Source organism: Elaeis guineensis, chromosome 14 (genome assembly GCF_000442705.2).
Source record: "Elaeis guineensis isolate ETL-2024a chromosome 14, EG11, whole genome shotgun sequence".
NCBI lineage: Eukaryota > Viridiplantae > Streptophyta > Magnoliopsida > Arecales > Arecaceae > Elaeis > Elaeis guineensis.
This window is the reverse complement of record NC_026006.2, coordinates 41,967,398-41,993,805: the sequence shown is the minus strand read 5'-3', so window position 1 is coordinate 41,993,805 and position 26,408 is coordinate 41,967,398. Positions and strand designations below refer to the sequence as shown.

The 26,408-nt window shown below is 40.9% G+C and overlaps 1 non-coding gene across 1 annotated transcript; it reads left to right on the top strand.

Annotated features, from left to right (window-relative positions):
- The first annotated feature begins 22,924 nt into the window (after positions 1-22,924).
- Positions 22,925-23,031, top strand: LOC140853861 (small nucleolar RNA R71). Its single transcript, XR_012137004.1, has one exon. It is a non-coding gene; the product is annotated as a small nucleolar RNA R71 (small nucleolar RNA).
- The last annotated feature ends 3,377 nt before the right edge of the window (positions 23,032-26,408 follow it).

Here is a 26,408-nt window from a genome sequence, read left to right as displayed (position 1 = left end):
TGGGCCTCTCCCCCAATCCGATCTTAAAATAATCAGACTTTCATTTTATTTATGTTAGGACGAGGTTCTCCTCCTGTTCCTAACATGGCCATGGGGGCACCTAAGGGCCGTTATATGGGCCTCTCCCCCAATCTGATCTTAAAATAATCGAACTTTCATTTTATTTATGTTAGGATGAGGTTCTCTTCCTGTTCCTAACATGGCCATGGGGGCACCTAAGGACCGTTATATGGGTCTCTCCCCCAATCCGATCTTAAAATAATCGGACTTTCATTTTATTTATGTTAGGACGATGTTCTCCTCCTATTCCTAACATGGCCATGGGGGCACCTAAGGGCCGTTATATGGGCCTCTCCCCCAATTCGATCTTAAAATAATCGGACTTTCATTTTACTTATGTTAGGACGAGGTTCTCCTCCTGTTCCTAACATGACCTTGTTTTGATTGTTTGAAGGGGTTATCCCCAGTCGTAACAAGCCCATGTCGAAAGGGAAAGACATACAAAGTCAAAAAGAATTTTGATTCAAAGCAAAGTCGTTAGTAATATATTTACAGGCTTTTCGAGTCCCATGGTCGTGGAAGGTCTGCTCCTCCTTGAGGTCCTCCGGTGACGGAGTTGATGTTTCCGATTGGAGGTCGATCTCCGGGCTGCTCTTCCCTCCTCGGTGGCTTAGGCTGCGGTAGGACCCGTGGCCGATCTTCTCTACCCTCAGGCCGGCGCCGAATGAACCTATCGAGTCGACCTCGCCGGATGAGCTCCTTGATCTCATCTCGGAGCTGGATGTATTCCTCCGTGTCATGGCCGTGGTCACGATGGTAGAGGCAAAACTTGTTGGGGTTGCACTTCTCGGGGTGCGTGTGCATCCTCTCTGGCCTTGGGAGCTGCTCTCTGACTTCCATCAGCCCCTTGGTTTTCGATGCGTTGAGGGGGGCATAGTTGCGGAACCTTCCTAGGGGAGAGCCCCACTGAGCTCGATGCTCTGGGCTTCCCTGCCTGCGTGCTCGAGGAGGAGTCTGGATGCGCTTGTACCCGGGAGGAGTTCGAGAACGTGGCCGAGCTTCTCTCGACCCTTTTTCGACTGCGGGCTTACTCGAGTCTCCCGCCTGCCGCTCTCTCGCGGTCTCCCCATCCTTCATCTTGAAGGCTTCTTCTGCTCGGGCATACCCTTCGGTCCAAGCCAACAGGTCAGCAAAATCCCTGGGGTACTTCTTTTCCAGGGAGAATAAAAGGTCGTTCTTCTGAAGGTCACCTTTCAAGGCGGCCATTGCTACCGATTGGTCCAAGTTCCGGACCACCAACGCAGCGATATTGAAACGGTTGATGTAGGCCCGAATGGACTCGCCCTCCCTCTGCTTGATGTTGATGAGGGACTCCGAGCCCTTCCGGGGACACCGACTGCTAACGAAATGAGCCACAAACTGATGGCTCATCTGATTAAAGGAAAAAATGGTACCCAGCTTCAGCATCGAGTACCAGTTTCTCGCCGCGCCCTTCAAGGTGGACGGGAAGGCTCGGCACAGGATGGCGTCAGGTGCGCCATGAAGCAGCATCATTGTCCGGAAGGCCTCCAGATGATCAACCGGGTTTGAAGTCCCATCGTAGCTTTCGAATTGAGGGAGCTTGAAGTTTGGCGGGATCGGTTCCTGCAGATCATTTGAGAAAAGGGAGGGTCAGTATAAATGTCCTCACCGTAAGCGGGGGGAGCATGACGGAGTTCCTCGATCCATCGGTTCATCTCCTGAAGCCTCCGATCCAAGAAATCTTCTCGACTACGGGTCTCGAGGGTCTTCTGGCAAGATGGAGGTAGAGATCTTCCGGGGGTGGAATCGTGGTCTGACTGGGGGCTTTCCACCCTTGGATTCATCTTTCCGGAAAAGACTGGGCGATTGGCCCAAGTGGCCCGTCCCACCGTCAAATTTTATAGTTCTGACAACGCTCTTTCCGGTCGCACTGATGCCTGCGGCTGCTGCTGCTGTTGCATGGCCTGCACAGCTTCAGTGAGGCCTCTGACCTGCTGCACCAGTAGGTCGAATTGATCCGTGCCAACTGCCATTGCCGGAGGAGGGGGTAGAGGCTGGGAGACTGGAGGTGAGGTCGGAGCCTGAGATTTGGCTGCAGAGGTCGTGGATCGTCGTGTGGATGCTTTACGGGGAGGCATCGGGCGAAGATCAAGTGGGGGAAGGAGGAGTGGATGTCGGAGAAGATGACCAGAGGCGGTCCCGTTGAGCGCTCCTTTAAGAACAAGGGTACTGCGAAGACACAGCCCCTTCCTCTAGCGCCAATCCTGTTGGTGCAAAAATCCGCCTGCGCCGGAGAAGCTGGAGTCGAGGGAGTCGCGGTCGCCGTCGGGACCTGCAAAAGAAGTCTAAACCGGAGGTGGGGTTGCTCCAGCAAGACCCTCCGACGCTCAAGTCAGTTCTCTGCCTCAACAAGAATGGAGTGCTCGAACGAAAATTTTAGCAGAGTTTTGGGATAGAATTTTGAGCTTAGAGAATAACGTATCTGGGGTCCCCCTTTTATAGGCGGAGGAAGCAACAAACAGATAGCGATGTTTGTAACCGTCTGGCAGTGGGCTGCCCAGGGTCAGGAGGAGTTTGTTGCAAAGAGTAGTGGAGTGGAACCGTGGCTATCACCGGGATGTGCCACGTGGAGTCTGTCACGGGGAGTGGAGCGGCGTCCGTTGTCGCGACTTGCCAGAGGATGGAGGAATCGTGCGGTATCCGTCGCAGGAAGTGAAGCAGGATCGTGGCCATTATTGTGACCTGCCAGAGAGTAATGGAGCTGCACGGGATCCGTCGCAGAAAGTGGAGCAGAGTCGTGGCCGTTACTACGGCCCGTCAGGGAGTGGTAGAGCCACGCAGAATCCATCATAGGAAGTGGAGCAGAGTCATGGCCGTTGCTGTGGCCTGTTAGAGGGTCCAGGCCTGTCGGTCGAAATTCGGCTGGAGCGTCTGGCGGAGAGAGGTGGCTAGTTACCCATCTGAGAGGAGCTCGGAGTCCGGCTCTCGTAGGAGTCTGGATGAAGTCTTCCTGCAGCCGGAGTTGGGGATGAGGTCCGGCTCCCGTAGGAGTCCGGGTAGAGTCTTCCTGCAACCAGAGTTGGAGATGAGGTCTGGCTCCAATAGGAGTCCGGGCAGAGTCTGCCTGCAATTGGAGTTATGGGCGGAGTCCGGCTCCCGTAGGAGTCCGGACTAAGTCTGCTTGCAGCTAGAGTCGGGGATGAGGTCCGGCTCCCGTAGGAGTCCGGACGAGGCCTTCCTGCAGCTGGAGTTGGGGGCGAAGTCCGGCTCCCGTAGGAGTCCGGACGAAGTCTACCTGCAATTGAAGTTGAGGGCAAAGTCCGGCTCCCGTAGGAGTCCGGACGAAGTCTACCTGCAATTGAAGTTGAGGGCGAAGTACAGCTCCCGTAGGAGTCCGGACGAAGTCTACCTGTAATTGAAGTCGTGGGCAAAGTCCGGCTCCCGTAGGAGTCCGGACTAAGTTTGCCTGCAGCCGGAGTCGGAGACGAGGTCTGGCTCCCGTAGGAGTCCGGACGAAGTCTACCTGCAATTGAAGTTGAGGGTGAAGTCCGATTCCCGTAGGAGTCTGGATGAAGTCTACATGTAGTTAAAGTCGTGGGTGAAGTCTGGCTCCCGTAGGAGTCCGGACTAAGTCTTCCTGCAGCTGGAGTTGGGGGCGAAGTCCGGCTCCCGTAGGAGTCCGGATGAAGTCTACCTACAATTGAAGTTGTGGACGAAGTCTGGCTCCCGTAGGAGTCCGGAGTAAGTCTGCCTGCAGCCAGAGTCGGGGATGAGGTCTGGCTCCCGTAGGAGTTCGGACGAAGTCTACTTGCAATTGAAGTTGAGGGCGAAGTCCGGTTCCGTAGGAGTCCGAACGAAGTCTACCTATAATTGAAGTCGTGGGCGAAGTCCGGCTCCAGTAGGAGTCCGGACTAAGTCTGCCTGCAGCCGGAGTCAGGGATGAGGTCTGGCTCCCGTAGGAGTCCGGACGAGGCCTTCCTGCAGCTGGAGTTGGGGGCGAAGTCCGGCTCCCATAGGAGTCTGGATGAAGTCTACCTGTAGCCGGAGTCGGGGACGAGGTCCGGCTCCCATAGGAGTCCGGACGAGGCCTTCCTACAGCTGGAGTTGGGGTTGAAGTCCGGCTCCCGTAGGAGTCCGGACGAAGTCTACCTGCAATTGAAGTTATGGGCGAAGTCCGGCTCCCGTAGGAGTCCAGACTAAGTCTGCCTACAGCCGGAGTCGGGGATGAGGTCTGGCTCCCGTAGGAGTCCGGATGAAGTCTACCTGTAATTGAAGTTGAGGGCGAAGTCTGATTCCTGTTGGAGTCCGGACAAAGTCTACCTGTACTTGAAGTCGTGGGCGAAGTCCGACTCCCGTAGGAGTCCGGACTAAGTCTGCCTGCAGCTGGAGTCGGGGATGAGGTCCGGCTCCCGTAGGAGTCCAGACGAGGCCTTCCTGCAGCTGGAGTTGGGGGCGAAGTCCAGCTCCCGTAGGAGTCCGGACGAAGTCTACCTGTAGCCGAAGTCGGGGACGAGGTCCGACTTTCGTAGGAGTCCGGACGAGGCCTTCCTGCAGCTGGAGTTGGGGGCGAAGTCTGACTCCCGTAGGAGTCTGGACGAAGTCTACCTGCAATTGAAGTTGTGGGCGAAGTCCGGCTCCTGTAGGAGTCCGGACTAAGTCTGCCTACAGTCGAAGTCGGAGACGAGGTTCGGCTCCCGTAGGAGTCCGGACGAGGCCTTCCTGCAGCTGTAGTTGAGGGCGAAGTCCGGCTCTTGTAGGAGTCCGGACGAAGTCTACTTGTAGCCAGAGTCGGGGACGAGGTCCGGCTCCCGTAGGAGTCCGGATGAGGCCTTCCTGCACCTGGAGTTGGGGGCGAAGTCTGGCTCCCGTAGGAGTTCGGATGAAGTCTATCTGCAATTGAAGTTGTGGGCGAAGTCCGGCTCCCGTAGGAGTCCGGACTAAGTCTGCCTGCAGCCGGAGTCGGGGACGAGGTCCGGCTCTCGTAGGAGTCCGGACGAGGCCTTCCTGCAGCTAGAGTTGGGGGCGAAGTCCGGCTCCCGTAGGAGTCCGGATGAAGTCTACCTGTAACCGGAGTCGGGGCGAGGTCCGGCTCTCGTTGGAGTCCGGACGAGGCCTTCCTGCAGCTGGAGTTGGGGGCGAAGTCCGGCTCCCGTAGGAGTCCGGAGAAGTCTACCTGCAATTGAAGTTGTGGGCGAAGTCTGGCTCCCGTAGGAGTCCGGACGAAGTTTACCAGCAGTCAAAGTCGGGGATGAAGTCCGGCTCCCGTAGGAGTCCGGACGAAGTCCTCACGCAGTCGAAGTCGGCGAAGTCCGGCTCCCGTAGGAGTCCGTCTGTTGTGAAGAATCTGGTCGATGCCGGTGGGGGTTTATTCGTCGGCAAAACTTTGGAGTGTTACGGAGGCTCGGCCGCCTGAGAGGTTTGAAGAGATGTTGTCGGAGGTCGGAAGTCGGTTGGACCCCCGGAGGGTCACTCCTGTCACGAACTTCGGCTGGAGGGTATTTTATACCCAACAGACCTAATTCCCACTAACCCATTAACCCAATGTGTTATGGTTTGTGTCTTAGGTTCTTCAATTCACAATCCTAGAACCTAATCAAACAACTTCTTAATTCTCAATTAAGTTTTAGGCTGAGGGTTGGGGTTCGACTTTTCGAAAATAATTTTTATATTTATAAAATATTTTTATAATATGGTTCTACCAATCAAGTTGCATATTTGATTCATAATCAAAATGCAAGTGAAATAAGCATGAAACTACTTTAAATCTAATCTAAACAGGTTCATGTAATTGAAACAATTTCAACTTTAAACTTACAAATTTTACAAATAAATATATGATGGTCGAGTTGGCTCTTCATTGAAGTTGAGCTGGCTCGACGATGTTTCGCCCGAGCATCAGTTCTGTCTGCTTGAGAGAGCCGGCTCGAATCAGCATCGAGCCAGCCCGACTGGTTTCAGCAGAACTGTCAATGGTTCTTTGCATGAGAAATATTAACAAAGAGAATTTATTTTAGATTTAAACACCATTTAAATTAAATAAATCATAAATTTAATCTAGATCATATCTAACAAATTTATGATTAAAGATAGATCTACACAAACTAGGATAACCTTTGCACTGTAAGGGGTAAACCTTACAGTAGGACAACCTACAGTTCATGATTGATCTAAAAATTTTAATTTTAGATTTAATAATCAGATTATAAATTAGATCTAATCTAAGAAATAATCTAAGCATGTATAAATAATCATGTAATAAACAACCTAAGCTTTGATACCAATTGAAGGAACCAGATCTAGGGTTTCAGGGTTAGATCTTGAAACTTTTTCAAGATCAGATAGCGGAAGACTAAAATAAATCAAAATTTATCTTATAAAATCAAAAAATTTTAATATTTAAAATTTTATTACATGATTATTATATGACATTAAATCAGAAATTAAAATATAAAGAGCAAGAACTACATGTTGATCATATCAACATGTTTCTATACTATATCTAATGTATGTAAAATATAATAGATCAGATCTATTCCCTTGCAAGTTAGACATTCTAACTTTACTAATCTGGGCTTGAGAATGATGTAGCAAGCCACACACGCATCCGATCTCTAGGAGTCATCCACACGAGCCTACGAATCACTATCAGAAGTCCTAAAAATCAGCACAGTATGCTAGTATTGTGCTGATCCTTCTTCGATGATCGATCAGATGCCTCCTTCTTGATTTAAAATCTTTCAAAGATGAGAAGTAGGAGAAGGAGTTTTAGATGTGAGACACTCTTAGAAAACTCATAGATGGAGGAAGGAAAGAGGTGAACTCAGCAACCCTAGAAGAAGACCCTCTTCTTCTTCTCTTTACTCTAAAAAATACTTAGTTTTGTGTCTATTATATCTCCACGCCCCAACACTCTTTCTCCCTGATTTTCACACACCCCAAAGGACTCTTAATTCTCTATAATCTATAAAAATTTAAGAAAAAATTCATCTTAAATAAAGAGATATGAAGAATCCTTGTCTAAATCAAATACCTAGTCAAAGAAAATCCAAACAGGGCAAGACAAGGGGTGCCCAACTCTTGGGTGCCCCCTCCTTTTTTTTCTATCATGGACCACTAGCAAAGGATGCACAATATGTGCCATAAAACTCACAAAAGTCTTAGAAAAAATTTGGGTAAACTCAGTGCCATAAGGAAAGAGTTTTGGTTTCCTAAAATTCTATCTCATGGAATTTGAAATCCAAACTAATTCCTACTTTGACTTGGTCCACAACCACATTCCATGTAAGAGAGAAAGAGTGGAAAGCTTTGGATATGCATAAAGGCCTAGGAGAGAATTTTATCGCACAAAATAAGAGAGAGTGGGCATGGGGGGCTAAGGTTGCACAAGGTGGAATCCTAGTCTTACTAGGGTTCAATCTATGACTTGTTCAAATTTGGTTTCTCAAACCAAATCAAATCAAAATCAAATCAATCCAATTAAAATAGATCTTAATCTAATTAAAAACTTAATTTAATCAGATTAAATTAAATTTAAATCTAATTTAATTTTCTAATCGAATTAGAAATTAGGTTGATCCAAGTCCTAATTGAACTAGGACTAGTTTTTCCTTGCACTTGGCTTATCCAATAATCCAATTAGACTTGATCCAATCAAGCTCAAACTAAATTTAATTAAATCATATTCAATTAAACTTAATCTCAACCCATTGGCAATTAGTAATCGAATTGCTAATCGATCCTCCTGCAACATTTATACTAGGTTAAATGTCAATCATATTGATCATTTAACCCTAGAACGATTCTTAATCGTTGATCAACCATCTGATCGGATCATGAACTCTAATGTGTATGACCTCATAGGTTCGAACCTAAGCCAGTAGCATAGAAATAAATTTTTATACTAATCGAAGTGACCATCTAGTAATGGTATCCGACGGTCGGATAGGTCGAATGTGTAGAACAACATCCTTAGAACCCATGCGGATATAGTTTCCATATAATTCATCTTCTTGACCAAAATGCTCATAGAACACCTCAAAGTTCAACTGTCAACTCTGATCAGGTTGTCCACATTGTATTTCAAAATATCAAATCCATCTGATGGATTACCCTGGTCAAGGTTTTGCTAAATTGAAATACAGTGACTCATTCTTCTCCAACTCTTGGAGTGGTCAATCCCATCTTGATCATATTCTAACTTCGTAAGTACTTGACTATGCCCAGAAGCCTTCTGTCATTGAATTAAAAATTTAGTTACTCCAGTACCAAAGCACAGTGAGTTGCTTGCAAGTCACTGAGGCGATCTCAGGTCTAAGGGACACTTATACCTATATCCCATCAGAGATATTCTCGACAGTAGAATGCTCTGGAGTTGGTTACGTTCAATGATGATGTACCCTTACATCTCACCTGTATGCCATACCAGTATCTCCACACTCCTTGTTTAAGAGGACAACCAACCCATATGGCCTACAATGACCTATGCTCGATAGAAGCTGTCGTCCTTATTAACAGCCTATCATTTGATCGTGAATAGTTTTATGGACTAATCGATAAATTCTCTCTTTATCAAACTTAAATAGTTCTAAGGACTTCATCATAACAACAGAGTTCATTAGAAAATGAAAACTTATAATGAAAATACCAAAAATATATTTTATTTATTAATAAATCAATTAGAATACAAGGTTGCTCAATCATCAACAGACTGATGATTGACTTTTGAGATATATTTCCCAACACAAGGATGACTAAGGGTTAAACTGTCAACCCAAGAAGAGCAGTCCACACTATGTCTCAACCTTAAAAATCCTATGACTCCTCATTAGAACTACTTTGGTCAAAGTTTTGCTGAATTAAAATACAGTGATGTATCATCTTTAATTTTACTTGAAGCGATCAATCCCATCTTAACTCACACTTAGACTTCATAAGTACTTGACTATACCCAAAAATCTTCCGTCATCAAATTAGAAATTCGGATAGTCTGACATCAAAGCATAGTGAATTGCTTGCAAGTCACCGAGGTAGCCTCAGATCTGAGAGACACTTATACCCATATCCCATCAGAGCAGTCCTTGACAGCAGAGTGCTCCAGAAGTGGTCATGCTCTATGAAATATACTCTTACGTATCATCTGTATGCCATACTCGTGTCACCACACGTCTTGGTTAAGAGGACACCAACTAAGATGGCATACAATAACCTACACTCAATACAATTATCATTCTTGTAATAATTGTATCCTTTGGTCGCGAGCAGGATTTAAGAATCACATGATAAATCTTTTTTTATCATTTTGGTAGTAGCTCTAAGGACCTCATCATAACATATGAGTTCTATTTAGAAAGATGTATTTCTTATGATGAATCTTTTCAGATAATATTTATAATTTTATAATTTATATACTTGTATGGAACACAATCATCTATAACCTAGATGATTGGCTTTAGGACATATTTTCCAACAGGCACATTGTTGCTTCTTTTGGGCTCTTGGAGGGGTAATTCCATGTTGCTTAGTTGGTCGCGACCTCTTTGTCTTCGAGGTATTTGTCTTCTGTGAAAGGATGGAAGCTATTCCCTAGTATATCTCGGCCACTCTTGTTGAGGCTTTCTATAAACTTCACATTGTCATCCGAGATGCTTGGGGTGGACACTCTTTTCTCTCCGATGTTTCCTCTCGTCAAGATTGGAAAGAGGATTAGCCCGTCAGGATGTCTTTGGTATCCTTGATCCTCACAATCATCATGTAAGGTCCTCTAAAGGGATCTTAATAGAGGATCGAATGCGCCCCACCTTGGGGAGCAAGGATAGGGCCCAATGGATGACCCCCCTAAGAAGGTGCTTTGGTGGTGGAGAACATTGATCTTCTTTCCATCCCTCCATTCCTTACACTACCCAGGAACCCTCTGAAAGGCAAAGCTCCTTTGGAGCAGCCTAAAAAGAATGCCCTCCTGTTAATTAAGGGGTCGGGGAGGTGCTCCCATTCTCTTCCCTTATCTTTCCACTATAAGAAAATTGAGATATACCCACGTAAAAGATACATAGGTAAAGGCATACACCCACAATGGTACACATGTTTGGATAAACATGGGTATGTCTGGTGTGGGTGTAGCTTATACCCATGTTATTTCTTTCCATACACTACAAGAAATTTGATTTTTTGCGACGAAATATTTTTCGTCGCAAAAAAGTAGGCTTTTGCAACGAAATTTAAATTTCGTCCCCAAAAATTAGGTATTTGCGATGAAAAAAATTGCGTTGCAAAAAATTATATCTTTTGCAATGAAATTTTTTTTTTTGTTGATAGAAGTTTATTTTTAGTGACGAAATTTTTTTTCATTGCAAAAAATAGTTTTTTTGGCGACGAAATATTTTTTTTCGTAGTTAAAAATTTATTTTTTGTGACAAAAAAAAATTTTGTCGCCAAAAAATTATATTTTTTACGACGAAATTGATTTTTCGTTGCTAAAAAAAAAAAGACTTTTGCGACCAATTTTATTTATATTTAGCGACGAAACTATTGCGTCGCTAAATTTTATTTTATTAAAAAATTTTTGAATATTTTGCGACGAAAATTTAAATTTCATTGCTAGAATTGATTTTTAGCGACGAAAGTTTTTTCATCGCAAAAAAATTTTTTTTTTGGCGACGAAAAAATTTTTCGTTGCTAAATTTTTTTTGTGACGAAAATAATTACGTCACCAAAAATTTAATTTTTAGCGACGAAATATTTATTTCGTTGCGAGAAACTTGATTTCCCGATCATTTGCGACGAAATTAAATTTTCATTGCCAAAAATTAATCATTTGCGACGAAAATATTTTTGTTGCAAAAAATCAAATTTTTTGGCGACAGAAAATTTATTTTTAGCAACGAATTTATTTCGTCGCTAAATATGTTTTAATTAAAAATAAAACCGAAGGTATTCTGCCCTAATTGAAAAAACCGTTTGATCTCCCTCCCGGCCCGATCTCCGCCGCGGTCATCCAAATCTTCTCCCTCCCCGATCTCCGGCGACAGTCATCGTTCCCCGATCGCCGGTCGTCTTCCCGGTAAGTCCTCTCCCTTCCCGCCACCATCGTCTCTCTCTCTCCCTCCCCACCGCCGTCGAGCCCTCCCTCCCCACCACCGTCGCCGCTCGAGCCCGCCCCCCGTCGCTGATCGAGCCCACCTCCCAGCTTGCCGGCCATCTCCCTCCCGCCTCGCCACCCTCTCTCCCGCCTCCCTCCAATCCCTCTTCTCTGGCCTCTCCCTCCCTTTCTCAGTCTGTGTTTTATTTTTTGTTTTCGTAGGGCCGCCGCAGCCGCCGCCGCGTCGCCGCCGGGCCGCCACCGCCGCGTCGCCGTCGGGCCGGCACCGCCGCGCGATCGCGAGATCGCGAGATCGCGAGGGTTCTGGACGAGTGCCGGCTCTCCCACGCCGTGCACACCCGGAAGCTGAGAGAGCTCTCCGCCCTCCGCTCCTCCGCCCCTCCCAGCCTCTTCTTCCCTTCCTTCGCCCGAGCCCTGACCTTTCTCTTCGACTGCGCCCGCCGCTCCCTCACCGTCGAGCGCACCGTCTGATTCGTCTCCGCCTTCGCCACCCTTCCCGACGCCAAGGACGCGGCCGCCTCTGGTGCCTTCCTGGAGGAGTTCCTTCGGTTCCTCCTCGTCGCCTCCGGTGCTGCGAACCGGACCGCCAGGTTTCGGTCGTGCCAGATCATCTCCGAGGTTTTGTGCCCTTCCACGATTCTGGATCAATAGAACAAGAATATTATAGACTGGTGCAAACTCTGGCTGACATTTCTTTCAATGCACTTTGTATAAGGTAAATGATGGTTATGGCTTCTTCCATTAGCATGGTATGCCTTCAGATGCAAGGGATAAGGAGATCATTAACAAGCTCTTGCAGCAAAAGAAAAAGGCTTGAGACTCGCCTTCCGAGTTGCAAAAGAAGGACCAAATAGGTAGTGTTCTACATATAGGTGCCTTGGGTTGTTATGACTAGTTGTTTTCTTTTCTTGATTTTGTATATTTGATGTATTAAGGGTCCTAGGTTGAATATTTTAGGATTCGTAGAATGTATTCCAATTTGGATGTTTTAAGGATCACTTAGATTGGATGTTTTGTTTCGGAGGCTATTCCAACTTATTTTATAATCTCTAAATTATTTATGCATTGAAAATGATATTTTTTCGCTTGAATAAATAGTTTTAATCGATGGAGTAAGAGCAAATTTGCACTAGGGAACTCCAAAACTTTTTGATCCTAAACATCTTCCAAATGCCTTGCATATTTGGAAGCCGAAATACATAGCCAAAGAGATATATTTATCCAATAAAGACATCTCCTAAACTTTTACATTGTTTGGATAGATATCAAAAAATATGCATTGTTTGTTGATTGTACTATTTATTGAGGTATTGTTGATTGTTTCAGGAAAAAATTGCATCTTGATTCTATTAAATATTTATATTATTTTTATATTTTTTTTTTCTTTTTTTTTGTTTGAACAGGGACTATCCGGAGTCGACGCCTATGCTAAATTCTATCAAAACAAGAGTGGCGAGTTCGTGACCGAGGAGGCGAGGCAGCGTCATGTAAGTATCATTACTCTACATTTTGAATACTTTTAAAGAGTTTGAAAAAAATTTATGATTTTATTTGGTTTATTGTGAAGGAAAAAATGTTAGAATTGAGAGAGCAGGCGACGAGGGAGGTGGGATCTGATGGTGATACTGGATTGCAGCAGGTTTGTTTGATGACAGATGATACGATTTTGGATATCATCCTCGGGCAGCAGCTAGGATCTGGTCATAGCATGCGGTCCAAAAAATCATGCAGTTCGTCATCTGGCCGGTCTGATGATGCATCGGTGCCAGAGGCAGTTAGGACATCCATGAGCATGATGCAAGATCAGATTAGTTACTGGATGAATCGTAGTCAGACGCTCGAGAGGATCGTAGCTGCGGTGGCGGGACGGCTCGGTATTGATGCTTCTGAGTTAGCACCTCTACAGTCACATGATGCCGCCTCTGCACCACCATCGCGACACGTATCGGATCAGGGATCGACGCCTGGAGGAGGGAATGAGGCCAATGAGTCAGATCATACTTAGTTTGTACTTATTTTAAATTTAAAATGGTGTATGGACTTATATTTTTGTATATGACAAAGATGGTTATGAAACTTTTTGTTATTTGAAATTGGTCTTTTGACTTAGAATATTTTTATTATGTTAACATACTGTTTATTTAAAATATGTTTGATCAGATAATTTGTATTTGAGCAGATTTTTTTGAAAAATTAATAAAAATTTTATTTTTTATCCAAAATTTATTTTAGCGATGAAATATTAATTTTGTCGCAAAAAAATTTGTGAACCCAAAAAAGTAAAATATTTATTATTCATTGCGATGAAATTTTTTATTTCGTTGCTATTTTTGCGACGAAAGTCTTAGTTTCGTCGCTAAAAATTACAACTTTTGCGACGAAATTTTTATTTCGTCGCAATTATGCCGACGAATATTTTTATTTCGTCATCCTTATAGCGATGAAATTATTATTTCATCGCCATTATAGCGACGAAATTTTTTTTTCATCGTAATTTTTGCGACAAAATTATTTCGTTGCTATTTTTGCGACGAAAAAAAGTTTCGTCGCTAAAAATTTAAACTTTTTGCGACGAAATTTTTATTTTGTTGCAATTATAGCGACGAAATTATTATTTCGTCACAATTATAGCGACAAAATTTTTTTATTTCGTCGCCCTTTTAGCGACGAAAATTTTATTTCGTTGCTATTATAGCGACGAAATTTTCTTTCATCGCAATTATAGCGACGAACATTTTTTTTCGTCGCAATTTTTGCGACGAAATTTTTGCGACAAATTATTTTGCGACGAAATCCATCGCTAAGTTTTGCGACGAAATTAATTTTCATCGCAAAAAATAAGAAAAAAATTTTTTTAATCAAAATATTTAGCGACGAAATTTTTTTTCGTTGCAATTTTAGCGACGAAAATTTAAGCTCTTGTGACAAAATATTTTCGTCGCTAATACAGTACATAACTTCATCGTCTGGGTTTACTATTTTTTGCGATGAAATAAAATATTTTCGTCGCTAATGTCTTTTGCTACGAGGCTTTCTCTACAAATTTTTAGCGACGATATATTTCGTCGCAAATACTATTAGCGACGAAAATAAGATTTTTAGCGACGAAAAAATTTCGTCGCAAAAAATCAAATTTCTTGTAGTGATATGTGTATCTCCTGCTTTACCCATGTAATATTTAACGTAGATGAGACTGTATACGTGGGTATAAACCTAGTGTACACCCTCTTTTATTAAACGTGGATAACTAAATACACATGAATCAGAATTCATGGGAGTTATCAAAGCATGGGTATAAATGGATATCTATTATTAATAATAAAATATGAGTATATAATCAACTTTTAGATATTACTGTCCTATTCAATTTCAAAACATGGATCACCTGTGATAACAAATAAAAATAGTAATGGTGCATTGGTAACTTATTTAAGCATCCTGTATCATTGAATAATATATGAATACTTGTAGCTTCAACGAGATGAAACAACTGCAAATAAGATAATCTTTACCATTGTATTAAAGAGAACTGAACATACATAGTGGTAGTCTCAAAAAAATTATCCCAATAATTTTTTTAATTTCATCAAAATCCAAAGAATAAGATCATACACAATCAGATTTCTGAATATAAAAGACAATAAATACTAAAACTCAAAATATGGAATAAATAAGTTTTAGCTGATCTGTTATATTTTATACATAAGTTTTAAGCTCACTTTTGCTACATCAAAAAGAGAATAAAGTAAACTTAAATTGTTGACATCAAAAAGTTAACTTTACAAAATTTGAGAGTTCATCAACCTATGAAGCCATCAACAAAATAATCTCTATCTTTTCTTGATACTTTGCATCATATCCTTGGTTTGGATCAGCAAAAGAAAGAAAACACACACATACACACACACACACACATATATATCATTTTAGAGCTTAAGTCACTATTAAAAATATATGTATATAGACACAGATATAATCTTTCCACCAAACAATATGAGTACCTACAATATGTTTCCCACTAGAATGTAACCAATCAAAGCATGTGTCTTTATTATATTGTGGACAAGCTAATCATCCTTTCATTCTCCAACCTGACAAATATGCGTATGCGGAGAAATCATTTATAGTCCATAGTAATGCAGCACGCATGTTAAACCTCTCACCTCTCGAAGCATCATATGTGTCAACCCCATTCCACAAAAGATTTAATTCATGATTGAGAGATTGTAGGTAAACATCAATGTTATTACCACATCCATATAGACCTGATATAGCAAGGTGATGTACAAATCTTAAAATTTGTAAATAAAACCGCAAGCGCACAGTGTGCAGAGTAGTACGACCAGCGAGTACGGGTCAATCCCACAGAGACTTGGTTTAAAAATGATTTTCAAATCTATGCTCAAGCAAGCTTTAACGAAAATTGAAAATCGAAAGTTGTTTGCTAAAGACAATAAGACTAAGGATCTAGGGTTTTTGAATCCACTAGATCTAGATTAGGAAATTCTACCTAGAATTTTTCTTATTGATCCTAACGACTACTCCTCTTGTCTTTCCCAAGCATAGATTATGAAGGGACTAAGGCCCAACGATAACCCATCAAGATTCTTTACAGGGGAGTAGTAACTAGGATCCCTTAGGGTTTTCTCCTCCTATGCACTGAATCAAGCATGAACTATGAAGGGACTCTGACCCAACTGTAGTTCATCAAAAATTCTTGGCAAAATAAGAAGAAAAGAAACCCTAAAAAAAAGAAAGAACCCTATGTAAAATCTCTACTCATGATCTAGCTTCATCGCAAACCCTAGAAGGGATGCTTAGCTAGACATGATCTAAATCTACTTGCAAAATTTAAATGCAGAAAAATAAACTACCCTAATTTCATAAATTAAACTATCCTAATTGCATAAATTTAAACTGCATAATTTAAACTAACCTAATTGCATAAAATTAAATTACATAAATTAAACTATCCTAATTGCAAGAAAAATAAATTACATAATGTAAAGAGATAAAATTACATAAAAATAAGATTTTATATATAAAAAAAATTATTACAAAAATCTCAAAGCTCGAGGCTTGAGAAGAAAGCTAAAAACCCCACTATCTAGGGTTACAACCTTGATTGGAAGGCAAGAATCATTAAAACAAGGGCCTTTGGGGGCTTTTTATAGGCACTTGGGGGTTATAAGGTTTTCAAAACTTTAGATATGGGACTAAGAGGTTTTAGAGGGCTGTTAGGGGGGTTTTGGAGCTCAAATCTCGCTCAAAAAGCACTTAAATCCATCAAGAAACCCTAAAAATTGTTTCAACCATCCGATCTTCATCTAAAGGACCTAATTCATCTAATAAATCAAGCCAAAAGCGATTCTGGGCCGTCGGATCATGATCTGGGTGAAGCGCTGTCATTGGATCGTGCTGCAGAGATGGGATCAGGTCGGATGCATCGCGGACCGTTTGATCAAGGCGTTGGAAGATTTCGTCCGTTGGATCGCGCTGCAGAAGGATCCTGTGTTGTCCTAGTGTTTATTGATTCTTGCAATTGCCTTGATTACAGTTGGATCTTGACCGGCTGCGATGGTGGCCGTTCGATGGCACAAAAATATGGAGCGTTGGATCTTGATCTGAGAAGATCGGACCATCGAGTGATGTGAAGTTACCAGGTTGCCCTTCGGACCTTCTTCTCTCTCCTCATGAGCCCTGGACCGCGCGCGTGGATCGGGCTCGCGATGCATTGCGGTGAGCCGAGACTCGCTGATTGGCTGGTTTATGGTGCGTCGATGGGTCCATGGTCCAGGCGCCTGTTGCTGTGGACCAGACGGCTAACCAGATCACCAAATCAGTTGATTTTTGATCAATTTTGATCTGATTTGACTCGGATTTGACCCAATTGAGTCTTCTTTCTTCATTCTTCAATTTCTGGGTCAATTTAACTCCGTTTTGCATAAAATTTATGCCGTTGGAATCTTCTTTCCTTGTTCTTTCTATTGATGACCTCTTCTTCTGCAAAATATAATAACAAGTATTAATTTCCTAATAAAATTAGATAATTTAGATATTAATTGATACTTTTTATGTCAATTTGTGACATAAATCACACCCCCCAACTTAATCATTGCTAGTCCCTTAGCAATGTACCAAAATAAGATCATATTCCAAAAAGATCCTTTCTTTGCAAATTAATTTAAGATCGAAATTCAAGAAGTTTTCTAGTATTACTAAGTAATGAGCTTCAAATTAGAATCGGTAGTCAGTCTACTTAGGAGCTTTCTTAGAGTACACTTAAAGTTTTATAGCACTTGTGTGAGTGATAACTAACTTAGTATTTCAGTATTAACTTGTACAGGCCAATTGTATCATTTTTCATAACTTAGTTCGATTAATTTTCTATACACCCCAGATTAAACAAAGAACTAAGGTAGCTTTCACACTGTTTTTTTTTTTTTTGAGCATCCTGGCCTTCCCACCACCGTTTGACGTGAATCTCAATACTTGACTTAGATGAAGAGACCCGGTTACTAGGCTTAGGGCAATCTACATTTACTCTGTGTTTTACATTTTATTTCAGGCAGGTAGCTCTTTCCTTAAATTCAAATTTCTTCAATTGGGGTGTAGAAAAAATTATCTAATTTAAATAATACTCAAATCCTTAATTGGCCTTACAATTAACACCTACTTTACCTTGTTAGTGTGCATGTGCAATTGGAAGTGCTAATAGTCTTTAAATGACCTAGGCCACCAAGAGTCTAACCAGCTAATCTTCTCCGTGACTCACTACATTTATTAGCAAATACTTTCTAACTTACTCTTATTTCTTTTCTAGATTAATTTATTTCAATTTTTTTTTTAATATATTAAATGCAAGAAATAACTCATAGTGGAAGAAAAAGGAAATGATAACACCTGATTTTGTTCAAGCTCTCCCCCCAACTTGACCGACATTGTCCCCAATGGAGTTTATCTAATTTATTTATCCTAAGCAAACTGAAAACAAAGAAAGCATTAGAAATTAAATAAGCTGGGTTGCCTCCCAGAAGTGCTAAGTTTTATGTCTTCAGCTAGACCAAACCTCAAAGCAATTTAATCAGAATAAGTTGGTTCATAAAGAACCATGGCATCTTCAACAGTCTCGACAGATAATTTCAAGAATGGTTTTAATCGTTGACCATTAACTTTAAAGATAACACAATTACTTGGGTTTTCTATCTCAACAGCTCCGTGTGAAAAGACTTTCTTTACTAAAAATGGTCCTATCCATCTAGACCTAAGCTTTTCTGGAAACAGATGTAATCTAGAGTTATATAAGAGCACCTTTTGTCCGATATTGAAAATTTTTCTCATAATTGATTGATCATGAAATGCTTTGGTTCGTTCCTTGTATATCCTTGCATTTTCATAGGCTTCATTTCTAAGTTCTTCTAATTCATTCAACTGAAGCTTCCTATGGTTTCCAGCGTCGTTCAAATTTGTATTTAGTTGTTTGATGGCCCACATGGCTTTGTGTTCTATCTCAATAGGCAAGTAACATGGTTTACTAAACACAATCCTATAAGGAGACATTCCTAGATTGGTCTTGAAAGCGGTTCGGTATGCCCAAAGTGCATCAATTAATTTCAAAGACCAATCCTTTCTATTGGCACTAACAGTTTTTTCCAGGATCTGTTTGATTTGTCGGTTTGACACTTCAACTTGCCCACTAGTTTGAGGATGATATGGTGTGGCCAATTTGTGGGTGACATTATACTTTTTCATCAATGTTGCAAAAGGTCGGTTACAAAAATGGGTTTCCCGATCACTAATGATTGCCCTAGGAATACCGAAACGGGAGAGAATATTTTCTTTAAGAAATTTAATGACCATTTTGTTATCGGGTGTTCTACATGCAATTGCTTCTACCCATTTTGAAACATAATCAACTGCTACTAGAATATATTCATTTCCAAAGGAATTGGGAAATGGTCCCATGAAATCGATCCCCCAAACATCAAAAACTTCAACTACCAAGATTGGGTTGAGTGGCATCATGTGTCGCTTGGTGATTCGACCCATTTTCTGACATTGAGTACAACTTTTACAATATTCATGAGCATCCTTAAACAAATTAGGCCAATAAAAATCACATTGGAGAATCTTAGCAGCAGTTTTCTTAGACGCGAAGTGACCCCCACATGCTTGATCATGACAAAAAGATGAAATATTCATGACTTCGTTATCTGGGATACACCTTCTAATAATTTGATTAGGATATTGTTTAAAAAGATAAGGATCATCCCAAATGAAATACTTCACTTGGGCAAAGAATTTATATTTATCCTGCTTAGTCCAATGAGAAGGTATCTTGCAAATCAAGGTTCAGTAGACACAGACATGAGTTGCTCATCTGGGAAAGATTCATTGATGGGTGGTTCACTAGATGGTGCGACTGAAATTCGGGATAAATGATCTGCTACAACGTTCTCAGTGCCTTTCTTGTCCCTAATTTCTAGGTCAAATTCTTGAAGGAGCAAAATCCATCTGATTAAGCGTGCCTTGGCATCCTTCTTTGCTAGGAGATGTCTAATGGCTGAGTGATCGGTGTAAACAATGGTGTGGGTCCCAACCAAATAAGATCTAAATTTCTCTAAAGCAAAGACAATGGTAAGAAACTCCTTCTCAGTTGTGGTGTAGTTAAGCTGCGCATCATTTAAAGTTTTACTTGCATAATATATCACTCTAGGCAGCTTATTTATCCGTTGACCTAAGATTGCGCCCACAACATGATCGGACGCATCACACATTAATTCAAATGGTTTAGACCAGACAGGAGGATGAATGATTGGAGCTGATACCAGTGCTTTTTTTAGAAATTTAAAAGATTCCAAGCACTCATGAGTAAATTCAAATTTGGTATCCTTTGCCAAAAGATTAGTCAGTGGACGTGCTACTTTGCTAAAGTTGGCAATAAACCTTCTATAGAATCCAGCATGACCTAAAAATGAACGTATTTCTTTCACAGATTTAGGTGGTGGAAGACTTGCAATTAGATCTATTTTGGCCTTGTCCACTTCAATCCCCTTTTTAGAAATGACATGGCCAAGAACTATTCCCTGTTTGACCATAAACTGATATTTTTCCCAGTTGAGAACTAAGTGCTTCTCCTTACATCGTTCTAGAACTAATTGCAAGTGATTCAGACACTCGGAGAAGGTTAGGCCAAAAACAGAAAAGTCATCCATAAAAATTTTTAGAAATCGTTCTATCATATCTGAAAACATGCTGATCATGCATCTCTGGAAGGTTGCCGGTGCATTACATAGTCCAAAGGGCATTCGTCTATAGGCAAAAGTACCAAATGGACAGGTGAATGTAGTCTTTTTTTGATCTTCAGCGGCTATGGGGATCTGGTTGTAACCGGAGTATCCATCAAGAAAACAGTAAAACTCTTGTCCGACTAGTCTTTCCAACATTTGATCAATAAATGGCAAAGGAAAGTGATCTTTCCTTGTCGCAGCATTCAACTTTCTATAGTCTATACAGACCCTCCATCCCATTTGGGTCCTAGTTGGGATAAGTTCGTTTGCATCATTTTGGACCACTGTTACCCCAGATTTTTTGGGTACTATTTGAACTGGGCTTACCCAAGAGCTATCAGAAATAGGATAAATTATTCCACTATCTAGGAGTTTCAGAATCTCCTTTTTAACTACATCTTTCATAGCTGGATTAAGCCTTCTTTGGGCTTCTCTTGTTGGTTTAGCCTCTTCCTCTAAGTATATTCTATGTTGAACTATAGAAGGGCTTATTCCTTTGATATCTGCTATGGTCCAACCTATTGCTACTTGATTTGCTTTTAGAACTGACACTAACTCCTCTTGCTTGGGATCTAGGTCTGATGCAATAATTACAGGCAAAGTTTCTTTGGGTCTTAGATATGCATACTTGAGATGTTCTGGGAGGGGTTTCAGTTCTAAAATGGGTGCTTCCTCTATCGATGGTTTAGGTGATGATTTCACCATCTCAATGATTGGTTCAGTAGAAAGTGTCGATTCCTAATTAATCTGATTTTCTTTAAGTATTTCATTGACATCCTCAGACTCATGGATTAACCAGGGGTTAGACTCTAGGTCGACTTCATCATCACTAATGTCAATGGATTCATAAATACCATCTTGGACTACATTGACATCAGCATCAGAAGAGGATTCCTGTTCTAAGTTAAAAATATTAAGCTCAATGGTCATATTCCCAAAGGATAACTTCATTAGACCATTTCGACAATTGATTTCAGCATTGGCCGTAGCTAAGAATGGTCTTCCTAAAATGACAGGTATATGTCCTTTAGGATTCGCAACTGGCTCAGTCTCTAAAACAATAAAATCTACAGGGAAAATAAAATTTTCAACCTTTATCAGAACATCCTCAACCATTCCCTTAGGGATCCTGAGAGATCTATCGGCTAACTGTAATGTGATCCCAGTAGGTTGAAGTTTTTCTAATCCTAGTTGCTCATACACCGAATATGGAAGGATATTCACACTAGCTCCTAAATCTAGCAAGACCTTTTTTATATTGGTTTCTCCAATAACACAAGAAATTGTTGGAGCTCCAGGGTCCTTATATTTAATTGGCACATGGCTAGATAGGTATGAACTGACACTTGCAGCCAAAAATGCTTTCTTTGATACATTAGTGGTCATTTTCCTAGTGCAAAGATCTTTTAAAAATTTGGCATAAGTTGGAACCTGATGGATTATATCTAAAAGAGGAATATTAACTTGGACTTGTTTAAATACCTCTAAAATTTTATCTAAATGTTCAGATTTATTGGATTTCAGTCTGTTTGGAAAAGGAGCTCTAGGACTTTTAAGTACTGGACTAGGTGAATTTTTAGTTTCTGGTGCTTGAGGTTGAAAGGTAGTAGTTTTAGAAGGTGACTCGACAGATGAGTCCTCTATATCATCAAGTGCAACTACCTTATTGTCTATTTGTTTTTCCGATCTTAAGGTATGAATGGCATTTACACCATTAACTTGGTTTCCTTGTTGGGGTCGTGGACCATTTTGGTTCCTAGGATTTGGCTCAGGTTGGCTAGGTAACCTACCATGTTCTCGTTCACTAATGGTCGAAGCCAGCTGACTTACTTGCATTTTCAGACGGACTATAGCTTGGGTGTTATTATTTATGAATTGACCCGTGGTTTGCATAAAGCTGGTATGTGTCTTCATCATGGCTTCTAGGCTTTTCTCTAAAGAGGTAATTTTCTTGTCATTATCATGGAAGCCTGGCGGGTTGTTCATCACTGGGTTGGACCTTAGATTTTGCTGATTGAAATTTGGATTGCCTACATTAGGATTCTGGGACCATGAGAAATTCAGGTGATTCCTCCAACCTGGGTTATATGTGGGTGCATAAGGATTGTTCAATGGTCCTTGATAGGTGGCATTCACCTGTGCACATTCATTCGAGTAGGAACATTCTTCTAAGACATGGTCTGGTGCATTGCACCCTTTACACATGGGTGCAGATATTTGATTTACATTGGCTGGTCTCTGTAATTCTAAGGCTTCCAATCTACGTGTTAAGGTTGCAATCTTGGCCTCTGATGCTAGGGTTGGTTGAATTTGATGCATTCCTCCTCTTGAAGGTGTAGCTTTATCAGGTTCCCTAGTTGTTTCCCACTGTAAATTTTTTTCGGCTAGATCTTCTAAGAATTGCTAAGCTTTAGTAGTTTCTTTGTCCATAAATTAGCCTTGGCACATGGACTCTAGCATGGTTCTTGAGTTTGAATCTAACCCCTCATAGATGATCTGGCATAGTCTCCAAGTTTCTATTCCATGGTGTGGGCATTGGGTCAAAAGATTCTTGAAACGATCAAAGTACTTCCAAAATGATTCACCAGCTAGTTGGTAAAATTGATTTATTTCATTCCTAATCCTAGCTGTTTTATGATGGGGGAAATACTTTTTCAAAAATATTCTCACAAAACCCTCCCAGGTAGTGATAGAATGGTTTGGCAGACTATAAAGTCACTTTTTAGCATTATCCTTAAGGGCAAAGTTGATTAATCTAAGTTTGACCTCATCCTCTGTTAATTGCAGTTTCATGGTTGCACATACCTCCTCAAATTCTCTAATAAATATATAAGCATCCTCTAATCCTATGAATTTTGGAAGCATATTTATGATTTGAGGTTTGATTTCAAAATTGTTAGCTGTGGGTTGTGGCAACCTGATACAAGATGGTTGGATGGAGCCAACTGGATAACACAAATCCTAAAGGGTCATGGGTTGGATTGGTTCAGCCATTGTAACAACAGGAATTGACTCAATTCTAACTAGACGACCCGACACTCTTCTCCACACATGAGGTGTACGGTTCTCGATGTTTATACAATTTTTTTTATAAAAATTTTTATGTATAAGAAAAAGAAAGAAAAGAGAAAAAGTACTAAAGAAAAGATCCTAAGGAGTCCTAAATCTAAAGAAAAGTAACCAAATTAATTTAAATTTTAATAAATTTTTTTATTTTTCAAACAAGTGAAACAATAAATTAAACTCAATCTATCCTAGGATTAACCTAAATCTAGACAGCTCCTAACTGTTCCAAGATGACCCTTCAAGCCTTCCAAGTGGAGATTGATCAACTAGTTAGCCAGGTAAGTATAAGAGGTGGGAGGTTCACTCATCGTTGTCTTTCTAGACACCAAACGAGTTGGCCAAGCCAGCAACTGAACCAATTTAACAAACCACCCTCAGGGACTTGCCTAGACACCAACTAATCAAACAACTCAAACTTGGTAGAACTCTTAGGGTTCCTTGTCCTATTGAGCTCGAATTCCTTAAGGTTGACGTCTAATTGATTTTAAGATTAAAGGTCTAGATAATGCAATATGATGGAGATGGTTTTTGGGCTAAGGAAGGGTAATGAAATCCCCACCTTATCTTATTAATGGGTTGATGCCCTTAGATTAATTATGAAAATGCAAATGCAAATAAACAAGATGACCAAGAATGTAAAGATTTTAATTTAGATTTTTTTTTATTTTGATATTTTACTTCACGATTATGAAATATCTTTTGTTTTTTTTTATTTTTTTTTTTGTGATTAAGTAAATTCAAATGATTAGGTCTAAAGGAAAAGTAATTAACTAAAAATAATAAAAGAGAAATTAGAAGCGTACCTGAGTTTTCCAGCAATCACCAACTAAATCTAGAAACCTAAAGGAAAAAGAAAGAGAGTTATAAAGCACGAAGAACAAATATTTGAAAAAATTTAAAACGCCAAATCCCCGGCAACGGCGCCAAAAACTTGATGTGCAAATCTTAAAATTTGTAAATAAAACCGCAAGCGCACAGTGTGCAGAGTAGCACGACCAGCGAGTACGGTCGATCCCACAGAGACTTGGTTTAAAAATGATTTTCAAATCTATGCTCAAGCGAGCTTTAACGAAAATCGAAAATCGAAAGTTGTTTGCTAAAGACAATAAGACTAAGGATCTAGGGTTTTTGAATCCACTAGATCTAGATTAGGAAATTCTACCTAGAATTTTTCTTATTGATCCTAACGACTACTCCTCTTGTCTTTTCCAAGCATAGATTATGAAGGGACTAAGGCCCAACGATAACCCATCAAGATTCTTTACAGGGGAGTAGTAACTAGGATCCCTTAGGATTTTCTCCTCCTATGCACTGAATCAAGCATGAACTATGAAGGGACTCTGACCCAACTGTAGTTCATCAAAAATTCTTGGCAAAAGAGGAAGAAAAAGAAATCCTAAGAAAAAGAAAGAACCCTATGTAAAATCCCTACTCATGATCTAGCTTCATCGCAAACCCTAGAAGGGATGCTTAGCTAGACATGATCTAAATCTACTTGCAAAATTTAAATGCAGAAAAATAAACTACCCTAATTTCATAAATTAAAACTATCCTAATTGCATAAATTTAAACTGCATAATTTAAACTAACCTAATTGCATAAAATTAAATTGCATAAATTAAACTATCCTAATTGCAAGAAAAATAAATTGCATAATGTAAAGAGATAAAATTACATAAAAATAAGATTTTATATAAAAAAAAATTATTACAAAAACCTCAAAGCTCGAGGCTTGAGAAGAAAGCTAAAAACCCCACTATCTAGGGTTACAAGCTTGATCGGAAGGAAGAATCATTAAAACAAGGGCCTTTGGGGCTTTTTATAGGCATTTGGGGGTTATAAGTTTTTCAAAACTTTAGATGTGGGACTAAGAGTTTTAGAGGGCTGTTAGGGGGTTTAGGGGCTCAAATCTCGCTCAAAAAGCACTTAAATCCATCAAGAAACCTAAAAATTATTTCAGCCGTCCGATCTTCATCTAAAGGACCCAATTCATCTAATAAATCAAGCCGGGAAGCGATTCTGGGCCGTCGGATCACGATCTGGGTGAAGCGCTGCCGTTGGATCGTGCTGCAGAGATGGGATCAGGTCGGATGCATCGCGGACCGTCCGATCAAGGCGCTGGAAGATTTCGTCCGTTGGGATCGCTCTGCAGAAGGATCCCGTGTTGTCCTAGTGTTTATTGATTCTTGCAATTGCCTTGATTACGTTGGATCTTGACCGACTGCGATGGTGGCCGTCCGATGGCGCAAAAATGTGGAGCGTTGGATCTTGATCAGAGAAGATCGACCATCGAGTGATGTGAAGTTACCAGATTGCCCTTCGGACCTTCTTCTCTCTCCTCATGAGCCCTGGACCGCGCGTGGATCGGCTCCGCGATGCGTTGCGGTGAGCCGAGACTCGCTGATTGGCTGGTTTATGGTGCGTCGATGGGTCCATGGTCCAGCGCTGTTGCTGTGGATCAGGCGGCTAACCAGATCACCAAATCAGTTGATTTTTGACCAATTTTGACCTGATTTGACTCGGATTTGACCCAATTGAGTCTTCTTCTTCATTCTTCAATTTCTGGGTCAATTTAACTCCGTTTTGCATAAAATTATGCCGTTGGAATCCTCTTCCTTGTTCTTTCTATTGATGACCTTTCTTACTAAAATATAATAACAAGTATTCAATTTCTAATAAAGTTAGATAATTTAGATATTAATTGATACTTTTTATTGTCAATTTGTGACATAAATCAGTTATAAACCTTATTTCTTCTATCTTTATCTTAATTCTTGGATATTAGATTTATTGAACCTATCACCCTTTACAATATGAGCACATCCAAAGAAATATTTTTCATCTCAAATTTTATACGATAGATGTAAGTTCTTTAAGGTAGTTCAAATAGCCCTAAGAATCTATCTCTATGAATCTCAATACCAATAATATAAGCA